The sequence below is a fragment of the Euprymna scolopes genome, chromosome 45 (genome assembly GCF_053919585.1).
Source record: "Euprymna scolopes isolate OS-2025 chromosome 45, ASM5391958v1, whole genome shotgun sequence".
NCBI classification, from domain to species: domain Eukaryota; kingdom Metazoa; phylum Mollusca; class Cephalopoda; order Sepiida; family Sepiolidae; genus Euprymna; species Euprymna scolopes.
In genome coordinates, this window is record NC_136526.1 from 53,025,428 (window position 1) to 53,045,231 (window position 19,804).

A 19,804-nucleotide genomic window follows, 5' to 3' on the forward strand; every position below is an offset into this window, starting at 1 on the left:
CATGAAAACAATGGTATCTTCGTATTCCTGGTATTTTTAAAATGATTGTATCTAACAATTACAAAAATCGATAAGGTAGAAAATTACTTATTAAAAAAAAGAAAATAGAATTTGATGAAAGCGATCGTAAGACACAGGAGTTCAAAAGGGAGGTAATTTTCCGTTTCGATTTGAAGAAGATGGCGGCAATTTTTCACCTGCTAACACGATTAAAGTGTTTTTTTTATATAATTCAGTATTATTCAGGTAATATCAACTGCATAATTTGGAAGCTACCATTGTAATTTATTAGAACTGACAAAGAAAAATCAGTTGAAACCATTGTTTTTTTGTTTTTTTTAATCTGAAAACTCCATTTATACACTACAAAATCTCGTCCCAATAGTGTAGAAGTGCCAAACAATTTTTAAGAACTTGTAAACGTTGTATATATCATTTAGACATTAAAAAATTTATTCTATTTTTCCCCTTTTGTTTAAAAACAAACGAATTTCATCTTCCTATTTATTAGCATAGTTAAGAAATAAAACCTATTTAAATTAAAAAATTTATTGCGCACTTCTGCATTAGCAGTGTCAGAAATGGTGAGTACAAATTCGTGGTAAACACTGGAATATTTAAACTTACTGTCTTTCGAAGTTTATAACTTCTTGAAAAATGTAATTCAAACCCTATTTTTTTTAATTAAAGAAGAAAAGACGAAAATTTTAAAACATAACAGGTTTAATAGCAAATTATGCAATATTTGTTTTTTTTAATCGTTTTCTTTTAAGGATTTAAATTAAATCAACGAAATTTTACTTCCTTCGATTATAAAAAATATATATAAATTCTAAAAGTCACTTACCTAAAAAAAAAACTATTATTGATGAGTAGTTCAATTGTTCATTGTTAAGAATTCATCCATATTTATACTTATATTCCATGTTCTTTTTAAATAAAATACTTTTTTAAACAAGGATTAGAAACAAAAGCGAACTCACATTTTTTTTTTAACTGTTCAAATAAAGGGAGACAAGTCTGATTTTATTCACCTTTATATTCCGGCGCCTTAAAGGGACATAATTCACGTCTTTTTAATGCATGCTGTAAAACTAAAATTAGTATTTTAGTCCCCCGTAGCTAAAAAACTGAATACATTCACTTATAAGTTTTTTATCGTAAAACTAAAAAATCAATTGCCTGATTTTTTAATTTTTTTCTTTTATTCTATTAATGAAATACATGAGTTTTTGATAGATATATTTTAATACTTCTTTATCGACTGTTTTTATACCTAAAAAAAGAAAACATTGAATGAAATAGAAAAAATTGTTGTAAGCGTCCCATATTTACTTGACATTCTAAGCATAAAATAAGCTTCCACTTAAAAAAAAATCAACGTGTTTTTGTTTTTGTTTATAAAAAAAAAAGGTTTTACACTTTGGACTTTACAGGCAAATTTCCAAAAAAAAAAAACACTTCTTTTTTTTTTTTAATTGCAATATTTTCTTTATTGATCTTTTATCTTCAATTTGTGATATATAATATACATAAATTAATTATTAAAATTTTAATAGACATTTCAAACTGGGGAGGGGAAACGTTTGTCTAAAATGTTATATTTGGTTTATTGGAAAGAACATAAAATTTCACATTGACCCTGAAAATATCGTAGAAATTGAACAAATAGAAAAATTTGGATATATTTTTAAAGTTTAAAAATTGAAAAATATTTAACTCGTAAAATTCAATTGATTTCATTACGTAAAAAAAATGGCTGCATGAAGGCGTATCGACACTTTGTATACACTGTTTTTTTTGTTTTTTTTAAATAAAAAATAATAATTCTATTATCTTTTAAAAACTTTAATAGTTTATTTTGGAAGTATATTCCATAAAGAAAATAAACAACCTACTTTGAAAAGAGAAATTACGAGTTTTTTTATATTTTATTCGCAGTTTTGTGTTAGGGGTGTCAAAAATTCTCCAAAATTCTGATACACCTACTTCTGCATTACACGGACGGCGGCCAATATTTTTGTTTTTTTTTGGGGGGGGGGGGGGTCATTAAACTGTCACCGGGTGGCGCTTAGGGGACGATGTTGCTATAATTCGAAAAATGTTTCATTTGTTCAGAAAAACAAAAGACAAAAACAATTTGATTTTATAAAAATCCAATGTTGCGAACGGGCGCAGCAGTAGTGAAGTGTTTTCACGTAGGAATCCTTAAGCGGCCATTCGAAATAAGAAAGTTTTTAAAAAAAAAAAGTGATTTTTTTTTATTATTATTTTTACGTAGGTTTTAATGCTTTTTAATTGATCTAAAAAAAAAATAAATAAATAAATTTTTCACGAGCGGTTTACAAAAACATAAGCACCAAACATTTTATGTTTTCCGTTCTTTTTTTATGGAGGGGCTATTCAATTACAGAACCTGTGTAGTTTAACAGGTGCTTCTGCAGTTTAATTAACCGTTTTTCCGTACGTAAAACGGTTAATTAAACTGGACGGATTTGATTATCAAATTCGTTGTCAGCGATCTTGAATACTCCTTTGTAGCGTAAGGTAACATTTACCAAATCCAGCTCCCCCCCCCCAAAAAAAATGGCCATCTGGATAGAAAGAATAATTTTTAAAAAAATGCCTCAGTCACGAAGGATTTCTCCTCCATTGACCGAGGACAGAAAATGTGAAGTACAGCATAAGAACAGATACTACACTGTGATCTTGGCCCGAAGGTTTGTAGAAGACTAGGATATATAAGTGTGTGTGTGTGTATACACGTGAATGTGACTGTATGTACGCGAACGTGAATATATGTGCGTGTGTGGGCGTGCGCGCGTATGTTTGTGTGCGCGTATGTATGTGACAAGTAAAATATAGCTTGAGATGTGAACGCGTGTTTTTTGTGTTAGACTAGAAAAGGTTTCTGAGAATTTCAATTCCCACCTGAAATTGCATTTGTCTGCCCCTGATGTTCGCTCTCCAAATTGAAACCAAAAAACGTCATCCCGTGACAATAGTGCATAATAGTCTAAATGTTTAGTTTATAAGATTTTTTAATATCACATTATTCGCACATATTTCTTTCTACTTATTTATTTCGATGAATTATCTCCCCTTCTCGCCTTTACCCAACGGAAGTGAGCATTGCATTGTGGGTAATAACAATTATTGCTATGGATATATTAATCGTGATATTTTATTAACCATTCTCAGATCTCGAAATATTATCGATAGAAAAACAAAAGAATTAACGAAGTCTTAACAGATTTAATTGTAAAATCTCTTAGTTATTTAATGTTGTTTTGTTTTCTTTTTCCATTGTAAAAAAAAAAACAACAACAAAAAAAAACACTTCGACCACAAAATTACGACACAACATGTAAGTATAATTTTCAAATCATTGTTTTTATCGTTCATTTATATATCTTTTTCGGCGCTTCTACACTATTAGGACACAATTTCGTAGTCGACAAATGGAGTTTTCAGATAAAAAAAAAACAATGGTTTCTACAGATTTTTTTTTTTTTTTTTTTTTTATCAATTCTAATTAATTACAATGTTAGCTTCCAAATTATGCAGTCAAACTTACCTGAATATTACTGAATTATTAAAAAACAAAAAAAATTTAATCGTCTTAGCAGGTGAAAAATTGCGACCACCTTGTTTTTATAAAATAAAGCGAAACAAAACCATAAACAAGGGAAGTAACTCTAAATGTTTAATGTGACTAACGCGAAACAAATAACAAAATAAACGCAACACCTGCCAAAATTCCATGGGCATGCAGGAAATAAAAAATATGGATTTTATTTGAGCAAAAATAATAAATATTGCACTCCTCGGGTCCATTAGGAAAATTCCAAAAAAAATTTTCTGAATTTTCCAAGGATTATCGGGAGGAAATTACCTCCCTTGTGAACTCTCCTGTGTCTTACATAAGAAAAACACGATCGTGTTCTTCAAATTCTATTTTCTGTAATAAAATATTTTCTACCTTATCGATTTTCGTAATTTTTGGATATAATCATCTTAAAAATATGAGGAATACGTAGATACCATTGTTTTCATGTGAAAATGGTAATAATGCTTAATATATATATAAGAATTGTATTAATGCTTTATATATATATATATATATAAGAATCATAATAATGCTTAATATATATATAAGGATCGTAATAATGCTTAATATGTATATAAGAATTGTAGTAATACTTATATATATATATATATATATATATATATATATAAGTATATATAAGAATGGTAATAATCCTAAAAATATATATAAGTATGGTAATAATGCTTAATATATATATATATATATATATATATATATATATATATATATATATATATATATATATATATATATATATATATATATATATATAAGAATGTTAATAATACTTAATATATACATATAAAAGAATGGTAATAATGCTTAATATATATATAAGAATGGTAATAATGCTTAATATATATATATATATATATAAGAATGGTAATAATTCTTAATATATATATAAGAATTGTAATAATGCTTAATATATATATATATAAGAATGGTAATAATGCTTAATATATATATAAAAGAATGGTAATAATGCTTAATATATATATATTAGAATGGTAATAATGTGTAATATATATATATATAAGAATGGTAATAATGCTTAATATATATATATATATATATAAGAATCGTAATAATGCTTAATCTATAATATAAAGCTGAATGTGTGTGTGTGTGTGTGTGTGTGTGTGTGTGTGTGTGTGTGTCTGGTCACAAATAGGCTCCAATATGGTTGACTATTTTAAAAACTGATTACATATAATCTAAGAATATGTATCGAGACACAGGAATGGGTATGTTTCATCTGACGGTACGGTGGTTCATTAAAATTGTGGGGTCTGCGTTCACACCTGGTCCACAAAGTATGGAAATAAAAAATTTACAAATTTAAAAAAAACATTTGCAAGTGTTTTTGATATAGATGTACATAAGAATACTTTGATAAGTATGTTTTAACTTAAATACTGTTGGTATAATAAAAGTGTGGGGTTTGCGTTCGTGCATGGCCTCCATAGAATGGAAATAGGCACAAACTTTAATAAAGACTTTTTATATCTATCTGTGTAAGTATACTTTGATAATTATGTTTCAGTTTGAAGAAATATGGTATAATAAAATTATGGTGTGTTCGTTCGCACCTAACCTCCATAGAATGGAAATATGTAACAAAGTTTAACAAGGTTTTTTAATATAGATCAACAAGGTATTGTGATAAGTGTTTCAGTGTGAACAGGTATGGTATAATAAATTATGGGGTTTATCTATTTTATTTGTATTTTCATTATATTTTGCTTTGGTTTTGATACCCCCAGATTCGAAGCTATCTCTTTACAATCCTTCCTTTTCTTAACCTATAATACTTTCATAAATCATTTTCTGTAGGCTGTTTTGAACCCAGTAAACGACGGGTACTTTTGCTAGTATATATATATAAGAATGGCAATAATGCTTAATATATATATATATATATATATATATATATATATATATATATATATATATAAGAATAGTATCAATGCTTAATATATATAAAAGAATGGTAATAAAGCTTAATATATATATATAAGAATGGTAATAAAGCTTAATATATATATAAGAATGGTAATAATGCTTGATATATATATATACAAAAAGCCTCATAATCCTTAAAATATATATAAGAATGTTAATAATGCGTAATATATATATATATATATATATATATATATATATATATATATAAGAATGTTAATAATGCTTAATATATATAAGAATGGTTATAATGCTGAATATATATATTAGAATGGTAACAATGCTTAATATATATATATAAGAATGGTAATAATGCTTAATATATAAGAATGGTAATAATGCTTAATATATAAGAATGGCAATAAAGCTTAATATATATATAAGAATGGTAATAAAGCTTAATATATATATATAAGAATGGTAATAAAGCTTAATATATATATATAAGAATGGTAATAATGCTTGATATATATAAGAATGGTAATAATGCTTTATATATATATATACAAAAAGCCTCATAATCCTTAAAATATATATAAGAATGTTAATAATGCTTAATATATATAAGAATGGTTATAATGCTGAATATATATATTAGAATGGTAACAATGCTTAATATATATATAAGAATGGTAATAATGCTTGATATATATAAGAATGGTAATAATGCTTGATATATATAAGAATGGTAATAATGCTTGATATATATAAGAATGGTAATAATGCTTGATATATATAAGAATGGTAATAATGCTTGATATATATAAGAATGGTAATAATGCTAAATATAAAAATGGTAATAACGGTTAATATATATATATAAGAATGGTAATAATGCTTAATATATATATATATAAGAATTGTAATAATGCTTACTATATACATATATATATCTATATATATATATAATAATGGTAATCATGCTTAATATATATATATATGAATTGTATTAACGCTTCATATATATATATAAATGGTAATAATGTTTAATATATATATATAAGAATGGTACTTATATATATATGTATATATATATATATAAGAATGCTAATAATGCTTAAAATATATATAAGAATGGTATTAATTCTTATTATACATATAAGAATCGTAATAATGCTTAATATATATATATAAGAATCGTAATAATGCTGGAAATATATATAAGCATGTTAATAATGGTTAATATATATATAAAAATGGTACTAATGTTTTATATATATAAGAATTGTAATGCTTAATATATATATATATATAATGGTAATAATGCTTAATATATATATAAGAATCGTAATAATGCTTTATATATATATATATATATATATTAAGCATTATTACCATTCTTATATAAATATATATATGTAGTTAATGGTAATGAATGTGATATTAAAAATTATATATATATATATATATATATATATATATATATATAAAGTAAAGTGATTTTCAATTTAAAAATTTAAAAAAAATTTTTTAAATTTAAAAATCAAATTTTAATTAAATTAAAAATCAGTTTCATAAGAAGGAACAACAACAAAGTCAATTATCTGTACGATCGTTTCGTTTTTTTTAAATTTTTAAATTGAAAATCACTTTACTTAATATTGAATTAGCACTAGGACATTTAACTATCGAGCTTATTATATATCTAAATTACAACGAGCATTTCCTGTATTTTAATTAAACTAGTAATTTCACTGTTACATTAAAATACACTTAGCTCTTTAGACTATTATTCTAATCTCCTTTAAATTATATATATATATATATATATATATATATATATGCATGTATAGGTACACGTTATTAGGTTCTCATTTCTTAGTTGTGTTCTTTATAATGGTATTAGGCCTATTTAACGGCTACTTTAATTTTAGTAAATGTACTTATATTGCAAACGGTTAACTTTTCAAAAGTGTATTTCAATCTTTTCCATAAGTTAATTTTCATCTAACATTTTAATTTGTTTTCTTTTTGCTTAGAGGATCGTTTTACATTTCTGATTACTAAAGAATAAAACAACTTTAATTTTCTGTTGATTTGCATTTATTTTGTTTTTAGTCAACACCTAAATGGAGATCATTTATCTTTATTATCAATATACACATTTTTTTCTTTTACAAATGAGTCACCACTTATCAAGGCCCGGAGGCCACTCGAGAATAATGGTTTATGCATATACATTAGTTATGGGATTACTGTATAGTAATCCTAAGCTGTGGGGATTTTGTAAATTGGATTACTTAGAGGGACGGTTCATCAAGAATTTGTTTACATTGCACTTGAAGACAATCAAATTTTAATCAGCTGGAAATCAGGCAAGCGGAACAGAGTTCCATAGACTCGCAGTCTATGGAAAGAAGCTTTGTTCATGGAATCTACGTTTAGGTTTAGGCACAAATAAAGTGGAGGAAATTATTGATAGTGGCTTTTGCTACACAAGTGTTTTTCGTGAAAGTTTTGTGAGGGGGGGACCATAGACAGACGAGCACTTGCCATGAAAATAACGATAAAGCAGAGACAGGCTCACATCCCTTCTGTGGGAAAGAAGTTGCAGGGAAGAGAAAAGGGCATCTTCCACTAAGCTATGAAGTCTATTTTGAACTCTGTCAAGACAGGATAAGCTGCTTCTAGTAGCTCCTGCCCAGATGTGGCAATAGTACTCCATCATTCGCCGTACCTGGCTTTTAGATTTCATATAAATTCCTTGTTTTCTAAATTGACATCAAATCTGTTAACTACCAGATAATGTGCATGTTCTTCCAAAGTTTATCATAAAAGATCATGAGGTCACCGTTTCTTAGTTTCACAATGCTAGGAATGCTAACTAGGAATCTTTAGGTTTCTTGCTTATTTGATACGCTTTTAGATCATGTGATATTTTAGATCGTGTGATATTTTAGATCATGTCATATTGGTGTATATTTTCACTTCATACCCTTGTAATATTTGTTTAGGAAACTTCTTATTGGACTTATCGAAATAGAAGAAAACATGGAAAAACTATCCAAATATATGTTTGTAATGTTTGTTTTTGCATAATTGGAACATATGTCGTTTTAATATTTTTTCTTTTTACAATAAAGAACGTAACGGAACCGAACTTCTTTTCCTGTATATTCGCCATATTTTATTAAACTGTCTGTTTCTATGAAACAAGATTTAAAAAAATAACATGAGAAAAGTACAATGCAACAATTTCTAAAAGTACAATTTATTGTAAGTATATGCACTAATATTGAAAAAAATGGTGATAAAAAGTTATATTCTTTTCTTCAAATAATATTTAAACCTTCTCCTTTAAATACAGTTTCATCTAACAATTTCGAATTGTTTGTCAATTATTTTTATTATTTCAAGATTATTGCTCATGTAAACAATGCAAGGGAATTAACTCTTGTCGACTAACATCACTTTGGGGGTGGGGATACTGAAATCGATGCAACTTGGAGGAATTTTACTTTTCAATAAAACATGACATGTTTTTTTTATGTAACAAAGTTTATAACCTTCATTACAAAAACTGTTAATGTGTTCAACGGTACAAAACAGAAAATATGACGAATTTTGTAGAGGAATTTGAAATGTTATTAAATACAAATGTAAGTTAAATTAAAAAGGAGTTTTTTTATGGCATTTCCAATTCCTTTGCAAATATTGTTGCATTTTCAACATTTTAATAAGAATTACAATTAATTGTATTGGTTTTAGCGTCCCAAATTTTCTTCTGAAAAGAAAAAAAAACAAAAATCGATGAATCGAGTTGTTTGCATTTTTAATGCACTTTTTATTGATTTTCATTGTTTTTTTTATTGATTTTCATTGTTTTTTTATTGATTTTCATTGTTTTTTTAATGATTTTCTATTGTTTTTTTATTGATTTTCATTGTTTTTTTTATTGATTTTCATTGTTTTTTTATTGATTTTCATTGTTTTTTTATTGATTTTCATTGTTTTTTTTTATTGATTTTATTGTTTTATTTTTATTGATTTTCATTGTTTTGTTTTTATTGATTTTCATTGTTTTATTTTTATTGATTTTCGTTGTTTTTTATTGATTTTCATTGTTTTTTATTGATTTTCATTGTTTTGTTTTTATTGATTTTCATTGTTTTTTTTATTGATTTTCATTGTTTTGTTTTTATTGATTTTCATTGGTTTATTTTTATTGATTTTCATTGGTTTATTTTTATTGATTTTCATTGTTTTTTATTGATTTTCATTGTTTTTTATTGATTTTCATTGTTTTGTTTTTATTGATTTTCATTGTTTTTTTTATTGATTTTCATTGTTTTATTTTTATTGATTTTCATTGTTTTGTTTTTATTGATTTTCATTGTTTTATTTTTATTGATTTTCATTGTTTTGTTTTTATTGATTTTCATTGTTTTATTTTTATTGATTTTCGTTGTTTTTTATTGATTTTCATTGTTTTTTATTGATTTTCATTGTTTTGTTTTTATTGATTTTCATTGTTTTTTTTATTGATTTTCATTGTTTTGTTTTTATTGATTTTCATTGGTTTATTTTTATTGATTTTCATTGGTTTATTTTTATTGATTTTCATTGTTTTTTATTGATTTTCATTGTTTTGTTTTTATTGATTTTCATTGTTTTGTTTTTATTGATTTTAATTGTTTTTTTATTGATTTTCATTGTTTTGTTTTTATTGATTTTCATTGTTTTGTTTTTATTGATTTTCATTGTTTTGTTTTTATTGATTTTCATTGTTTTTTTATTGATTTTCATTGTTTTTTTATTGATTTTCATTGTTTTTTATTGATTTTCATTGTTTTTTTATTGATTTTCCTTGTTTTTTATTGATTTTCATTGTTTTTTTATTGATTTTCATTGTTTTGTTTTTATTGATTTTCATTGTTTTTTATTGATTTTCATTGTTTTTTATTGATTTTCATTGTTTTTTTATTGATTTTCCTTGTTTTATTTTTATTGATTTTCATTGGGTTTTTTTATTGATTTTCATTGTTTTTTATTGATTTTCATTGTTTTTTTTATTGATTTTCATTGTTTTGTTTTTATTGATTTTCATTGTTTTATTTTTATTGATTTTAATTGTTTCTTATTGATTTTCATTGTTTTTTTCATTGATTTTCATTTTTTGTTTTTATTGATTTTCATTGTTTTGTTTTTATTGATTTTCATTGTTTCATGGTTATTGATTTTTATTGTTTTATGGTTATTGATTTGCATTGTTTTATTTTTCTTTGTACCAAGCAAAGCATAAGAAAAACATTTTTTTACCACTTTTTCGAATCGCTGTGGATTGTAAAACACCCCAAATTTTGTTTTAAAAACTTTAATTTTGTCTGGAGAAGGCCTTGCAAAACTTTGAAAAGCCTTGAAAATGAATATTGAAAATTTGTACGAACCCTGTGAATACAAAGGAACAGATGTGTATTTTTTTAAAAAAAAAAGGTGCATTAAATTAGTTTCATAGCATGAGAATATTTTAATAGCAAATTTATTGCATTTTTTCTTTACAGAATGTAATTTATATAATGTTGACAGATTTAAAGCCATTTCCTGTACATATTTTAGATGTTTCTTTTCACAAAATGAACACTTATATACTAACACTATATACTAACACTTATATACTAACACTATATACTAACACTATATACTAACACTTATATACTAACACTATATACTAACACTTATATACTAACACTTATATACTAACACTTATATACTAACACTATATACTAACACTTATATACTAACACTATATACTAACACTTATATACTAACACTATATACTAACACTTATATACTAACACTTATATACTAACACTTATATACTAACACTTATATACTAACACTTATATACTAACACTTATTTACTAACACTATATACTAACACTATATACTAACACTATATACTAACACTTATATACTAACACTTATATACTAACACTATATACTAACACTATATACTAACACTTATATACTAACACTATATACTAACACTTATATACTAACACTATATACTAACACTTATATACTAACACTATATACTAACACTTATATACTAACACTATATACTAACACTTATATACTAACACTATATACTAACACTTATATACTAACACTATATACTAACACTTATTTACTAACACTATATACTAACACTTATATACTAACACTATATACTAACACTTATATACTAACACTTATATACTAACACTATATACTAACACTTATATACTAACACTATATACTAACACTTATATACTAACACTATATACTAACACTATATACTAACACTTAGATACTAACACTATATACTAACACTTATATACTAACACTATATACTAACACTTATATACTAACACTATATACTAACACTTATATACTAACACTGTATTTGTGTAAAACGACATAATGTTCAAATTATAAGAAAAAAATTTCTAACAAAGTATAAATATTCACTATATAGTGAAACACGATTAAATTTTTCTGCACAATTGCTATAACATTTTTTTTCTTTTTTACTGATCCGATGCATTTTCATTGTTGATTCCATTTTGTATAAAATAACATAATGTTAAAATTATACAAAAAATATTTATCTTTTCATAAAGCATGTATATTTGCAATATATATTAGATTATTGAAACAGATTAAATAAATTTTGTAATAATAATATCTGTTGTTTAATATTTTTTATTTACAAATACAATGCATAAAGTAACAGATGTTCATTTTAACAAAAAGTGGATTAAATTTGTTTTGTAATAATAATGAATGTTCTTGCCTTTGTTTTAATATTTTTCCTTCCTTACATATATTGTCCTATTCTTTTCCAGTTTTACAGTTAGTCCTTTACTTTTCCATGTTTAAGCTTAACCATATTACTTTTCATTGTTCGGATTTTTTTTATTGTAATACTGAATGTTCTCCCATTTGTTTTCATATTGTTTCTTTTCTTACAGATCCAGTGCATAGTCCTTTTTGTTACATATTTTTTTATTTACAAATACAATGTATATATATATATATATATATATATATATATATATATATATATATATATATATATATATATGTATGTACAGATATTCATTTGAACAAAGTAGTGGATTGAATTTATTTTGTAATAATAATGTTTTTGCATTTGTTTTAATATTTTTCCCCTTCCGTACAGATCCAATGCAGAGTGAAACAGAATCAAACTGGATCTGCATTTTCACAAAAAGCAGAGTTGAATGAACACTTGTGAATTCATGCAGAGAAGAACATTAAATTAGTTGTGTAGTAATAATGGATTATCTTGCTTTTGTTTTAATATTGTCTTAACATGAATAAAATTAAGATTATAATGATGTTTGTAGAGTTGAATGTAATAATCAGAGAAGAAAGCGTCCGCATGTGTGTGTATCATGCGGTCATAGAACTTACCTTTGGATGGGATCTGAGAGAAAGAGAAATTAAAGATGGCAGCCACAGATTTATAAGGTGTAGTCTCGTGGAATCTCCCGAGATCTCCTCTTCCACTGCACACGTATGCAAATGGAATGGGGTCAGTTTTCTAATAAAATGCCTGCTGGCGGAGGCAGTGAGGAGAACACGTGCTGGAAGTTGAAAGAGAAAGTTGACAGTGACGAATTCTAGCTGAACTTTTGCTTATTCTATTTATTTTGTTTTGCTGTTTACCAGCCCATTTAACTGCAGTTTTCTTGCATTTTTTTCATAGACATAATATTAACAGACTTAATAAATATTCCTTTGTGTAATATTTTTTTATTTACAAATACAATGCATAAAGAAGCAGATCTTCATTTTCCCCCAAAAATAAACTTCAAAATGAGGTTTTTAAAAACTTCCAAAAATTCTCTTGTTTTGATATTCTTCTTATTAACTTGTATGAATAAATGTTTCTTGTATATTTCTGTAACTCGGTATTTGGTTATATTCTAGTAAAGTAAAAAATAAGAATTTTTTAGACTTAAAATATTGCAGCTAAAAATAAAATTTGAATATTGATTAATATTTTATTTATTATTTGCATATGTTGTTGTTTATTGTTGAGTTAGAAAGAATTAAATGATCCTAATTATGATATAATAAAATTATTAATTTTTATGTAACTTATAAAATTATTAATTCCATCTACTAACACTACAACGTATACAAGAAAAATGATTTCAAATCTGTTATTTCTAATAAGAAACATGCAAGTAATTCTCTGTTGTTATAATATTAAGATTAACTTATTAATTATATACCATATTAATAATAGTTCGATTTTCATCGGTTTTTAATTTTAATCGATAAATTCACCATTTTTTGCTATAAAATCATAAGGAGAGTTAAAAAATGTTGAGCTGAATCAACACTTATGTGCTAACACTGTATTTACGGTCCTGGATATGACCTAAAGCTATATCCGATGGTGAGGCCCCACCTTGCGGGACTTGGGGAGTGTGGAGCCACCCTTTAATTGCCCTTGCTCCCAGGTCCACTCTGACCCGGAGTGGTAGTACCTGTTAGGGTCCCAACTATGGGTTAAATAGAATCTGACTTTAAAAAAATATATATATACTCCATTTAAAATCGTTCCTCAAAATAAAATAACTAGATTCGGTATTAAATAACCTGAAAAGGGTTGATATGCCGTAAAACAAAAACAACCATCCTAACACTGTATTTGTATAAAACGACATAATGTTCAATTATGAGAAAACTTTTCTAACAAAATATGAATATTTTCAATATATTGAAACACAAATTAATGTAATAATGATACTTCTATAGCATTTGTTTTAATATGTTTCTTTCTTGCAGATACAATTCATAGTATAATGGAATCGAACTCATTTTGTAATAATGAATTCTCTTGCATTTACTTTGATATCTTTCTTTATGTGAATCAAATTAATATTATAATAATAGTAAATTTCTTGCAGTTTTTCTTTACAGACTTAATTTATAGAAATAACATTAACAGACTTAAAACAATTTTCTTGCTGTAGTTGTTTCCTTTCACAAAATACTGACACTGTATTTGTATTGAAACACGTGACATAATCACATTGATGCACCGGTTCCTTCTGGATCACCAAAGTTAAGCAATGTTGGAACTGGTCAGTACTAAATGGGTGACTATTTGGGACTTCCAGGTGCTGTATGTGCTCTCCACTTATCTCGGCGTTGTTTCTAGTCGTCTTGGACGTTTCCTTGCCACTGGACTCGAACAGTGCCGATTCAAGAGAGGTGTGGTTGGGGATTGTGCAACCTTTGCCTCACAATTATACGTGAAGAGGATATCCTTTGTCTTTTGAGACTAAACAGAGGCATCGATTGAAACAATAAAATTATATAATAATAATTCTTAATCATTTGTTTTAATATTTTTTCTTACAGATCTAATGCATATAAAATAATAATGAATTCTCCTTTCTTACAATACATATAAAATAATAATGAATTCTCCTTTCTTACAATACATATAAAATAATAATGAATTCTCCTTTCTTACAATGCATAGCAGGATTGAACTCCTTTTCCTGAGCATACTGAGCTTGTGTACTGACATGTTCAAATTATGAGACAAACATTGACTATGAAGATTTACAATAATACAATGAAATTAAATTAAAGTAATAATATTTCTATAACATTTTTCCCTTACAGATCAGATGCAGCAGAATCGAACTCCATTTTGTTTAATATGTTTTGTTGCGTTGCAGAGGGATTGCATAAAGTAACAGATGTTCATTTTCCCCAAAACGTGAAGTAAATTAGTTGTGTAATAATATTGAGTTATCTTACGTTTGTTTTCTCACAGAATGTAAACATTCACAATATATTGAAACACAAATTACATTTTATTTTTAATATTCTTTTTCTTACAGATCCAATGCATAGTGTAACAGAATTGTTGCTTTCATTTTTATTTTCACAAAAACATTTTAATATTTTCTTTCTTAACGTGAATAAAATTCACCAAAAGTGGATTATATTAGTTGTATATAAATGGTGAATTTCTTAGCAGATATGTTAAAGGACTTGAATCATTTACTTGACTGATTGATTTACTCACTTAGAGGATGCCCCCTGTAAGAGCAGCTAAACATGTAAATGTGGGGCAAGGGTTGTGCAATCCCATATCACACCTCGCCCGAATCGATAGTGTTTGAGCCCAGTAGCAAGGAGAAGTCGAGCACGACCAGAAACAATGCCAGGATAAGCAGAGAGTATATACAGCATCCACAAGTTCCAAATGGTTACATTTAGTACTGACTAGGTTCAACGTTGTTTAACTTTGGTAATCCAACGTGATTATGCTGTATATGAGAGTAATTGAAAGGGGTTTGTATTACTGTACACATAGATTCGAAAAAGCTGTCAAAAAACAAATATATAACAAATAAATGTTATCAAAGGCAAGATAAGTTACTTTTCTACCAAACTGGATATAATTCTCGTGTTTTTATTCAATTTAACATGTTTATTTAGCTCGAAAAACATGCAGTGTTTACCGATGTATTGGAAAATTCAAAATGGCGGCCAACTATCTCTTAAACACGGTAAGTTCGGGAAAAGGTGTTATAAATAATAAACTAGACAAAATACTGTTAGAAATTCGCTCAATATATATTACCGTGAAATAGGTTGACATATATTCGGTTTTTTATAATAGTATTTTGTCTAGTTTATTATTTATAACTCCTTTTCCCGAACTTACCGTGTTTAAGAGATAGTCGGCCGCCATTTTGAATTTTCCAATACATCGATAAACACTGCATGTTTTTCGAGCAAAATAAACATGTTAAATTGAATAAAAACACGAGAATTACATCCAGTTTGGTAGAAAAGTAACTTATCTTGCCTTTGATAACATTTATTTGTTTTTTGACAACTTTTTCGAATCTATGTGTACAGTAATACAAACCCATTGAAAGTATAAAGAGATAGAACTTTTGATATAAATATGTTACAGACAAATGTTGTTTTAACAAAATACAGACAGTTTATTTGTTCAAATAGTGAGAAAAACTTTCTAACATAATATAAATATTCACATAATAATTTCTTTTACTCGTGTTCACCCTTTACAAAGCATATCGCCACTTGAACGTAAGGTGCTACTATTTAGGGCCATTTCTAGGAAAGATTAACAAGATATTTGTTTATGGTACATTTAAACTTCTGCATATCAAGAAGGCAGGCAGCAAGAAGGGAATTCCAAAGTCCAGTTGTTCGAGGGAAGAAACTATTAGAATAGACAGCTTTAGGGACATCAATAGTGAAGGAGTGAGATCTTATTGATAAGCAGGCCCTGTCGGTGGGGCATTAGAATACGCCGACTGCCCCCCCCTCTGCAGAGGGTAAAAGTCCCTCAATGGGGGTCCTGGATATGACCTTAAACTATATCCAGTGGTGAGGGCCCCTGCTTGTGGGCTTTGGGGAGTGTGGAGCCACCCTTTAATTACCATTTCTCCCAGGTCCACTCTGACCCGGAGTGGTAGTACCTGTTAGGGTCCCAACTATGGGTTGAATAGAAACTGATGTGTAAACAACGAATATACTCTATTAAAAAAAAAATTCTTCAAAATCTTTGGATTCGGCATTAAATAACCCGAAAAGGGTTGATACGCTGTAAAACAAAAACAACCAACCAAAGCCAACTTATTGATAAGCCGGTTTGTTGGGGATATGTCAAGGAGGTACAAGTGCAACGGGTTCATCAGAACTCATTCCATTAAAATATTTGTAAAACAGGCAGAGTGATGCAACATTGCAGTGATGAGACAGGGGCTGGAGCTTAGTTGATAAAGTGGGACCGATTAGATTGACAACTCATTTTTGGACTTTATCTAAGAGGGAGAGACTAGTGGTAGATGCACCAGCCCAGATGTGGCAACAATAAAACCCAATGTGTGGGTGAATGGTGGCCTTGTAGAGGTACAGGATACTCTCAGGTGTGAGTAGTCTTCTAGCACGATAGAGAGAACTAACCTTCTTTGAGGCAGCCTTTGCAATGTCCTCTATGTAATTGTTCCAGTTCATATTGTCCACCAATGTTAAGCCGAGGAGTTTGAAGGTAAAAATTCTCAGGTAGAGTGTTATTTGTTGTGGATATAGGCGGTTGGAGAGGCGTCTTGAAATTGTTAAGGGAGAGCAGATTAGTTTTACTAGCATTAAATGTTACCATCCATTTACGACTCAATTCCACTATAGTCTGGAGGTAATTTTCTAACGATTCTGGCATTATCTTAGATTTATGTCCATCTGTTCTTCCCTTATGCATGTTATAGAGCATTAAACCATTAGCAAATATAATCTCAGAGACAATATTAACAGGGAGGTCGTTTATGAATATTAGGAATAATAATAGTCCAAGGATCAATTCCTAAGAAACTCCCACATTAATGTTATTCTGCTTCGGTGTACGTCCATCAATGACAACCTGTATGCTTCTTTTGTCTAAGAAGGATTAATTATATTTAATAATAATGTATACTTTTGCATTTGTTTACATTTTTTTCTTTTCTTACAGATCCAATGCATAACGTAACAGAATCAAACCCCTTTTCCTGTACCCGTTGTGGATCTGCATTTTCACAAAAAGCAGAGTTGAATGAACACTTGCGAACTCACGAAGACAACAAGAAACGTTTTCCATGTGAAATATGTGCATGTTCATTTGCTATAAAATCACTTTTGGTCAAACACATGCGCAGACATACAGGCGAGAAACCGTTTTTCTGTGAAATTTGTGGAGATTCGTTTTCTGAAAAAGACACTTTGACGAAACATGTTCGTGTACACACAGGTGAAAAACCATTTTCATGCCAAATTTGCAATTCTGCATTTTCAGGAAAATCAAATCTGACGAACCACATGCGTATACACACTGGAGAGAAACCATTTTCATGTGAAATATGCGGTGCATCATTTTCCCAGAAATGTGTATTGCAAAAACACATGCATGTACACACTGGGGAGAAACCATATAGTTGTGAAATATGCACAGCTTCTTTTTCGCAAAAAGCAATTCTGACGAATCACATGTACACACACACTCGAGAGAAACGATTTTGTTGTGAAATTTGTGGACGTTCTTTTTCTCTAAAAGGAAATTTCAAAACACACATGCGTAAGCACACTGGTGAAAAGCCATTTACATGTGATATTTGCTCCTCTTCGTTTTCACACAGGGGAAACTTAAAAGTACACATGCATGTACACACTGGAGAGAAACCATATTCCTGTGAAATATGCAAATCTTCATTTAATCATCAATCAACGTTGAAAGCACACCTGCGTATACACAGTGGAGAGAAACCATTCTCATGTGAATTATGTGGATCGTCATTTACTTATAAATCATACTTGAAAGTTCACACGCGGATACACACAAAGGAAAAACCTTTTTCTTGTGAAATATGCCGATCCTCATTTTCTCAGAAATCAACATTAAAAACACACATGCTAAAACATTGTGGGGAAAAACCCGCTTCCATCTGAAATTTAAAGATCTTCAGTTTGTAAAAAAACATTTTAATAAAATATGCAAATACATGTACTTACAAGAATGCAAAACTATCTGCTCCATTAAAAACATGAAAAAATAACGCAAGAAAATCAATTTCTAAAAATACAATGAAATGTGCATTTCAAAATAAAGTAAATTGCGTATTTTATGACTTTTTAGTTGACAAAAAATGATGGTAAAAAATTATGAACTTTTCTCAAAATAGTATTTAAATCTTCACCATAAAAAGTTTCGGGTTTGTATTAAAAAAATAAAATCGATTTTTTTAAATGTCCATTTTCTACCTAACTGGCTAAGTTGTTAGTCATTTTACTTGTTTTAAAGCGTTTATTCTGTGCAAAAACGAGACTACAGACCGCATAATATTTTTAAAAAAATATTTATACTTATTTACTGTTGCTTATAGAAGAGCAAAATCGGTTGGCTAAGTTGTTGTTGAAAAACGAAAGCATATATTTATTTCAAAATACTTTAGTTTTAATACTTTTTGTGTTATTACGAAACAAAAATAAAAGAAAGAAAACACGTATTATCAAAGAAAACAATTATTTTATTTAGAAAAATTAATTCAGTTTAAACCATTCTTGTGTTATTATGAAACAACAAAAAAGAAAACATGGTTCTTATGTATTTTTGGTACCGTACTGAAATAACGTTATTATTTCAGTGGCCATTTGTAGCATGGGAGGGGAAGGTATCATTTAAAA

The 19,804-nt window shown here is 27.4% G+C and overlaps 1 long non-coding RNA gene across 1 annotated transcript; it reads left to right on the forward strand.

The window, feature by feature from the left end:
* Positions 1 to 2,852: 2,852 nt before the first annotated feature.
* Positions 2,853 to 19,382, forward strand: LOC145269648 (uncharacterized). Its single transcript, XR_013865159.1, has 2 exons — positions 2,853 to 3,367; positions 18,099 to 19,382. It is a non-coding gene; the product is annotated as an uncharacterized LOC145269648 (long non-coding RNA).
* Positions 19,383 to 19,804: the final 422 nt, after the last annotated feature.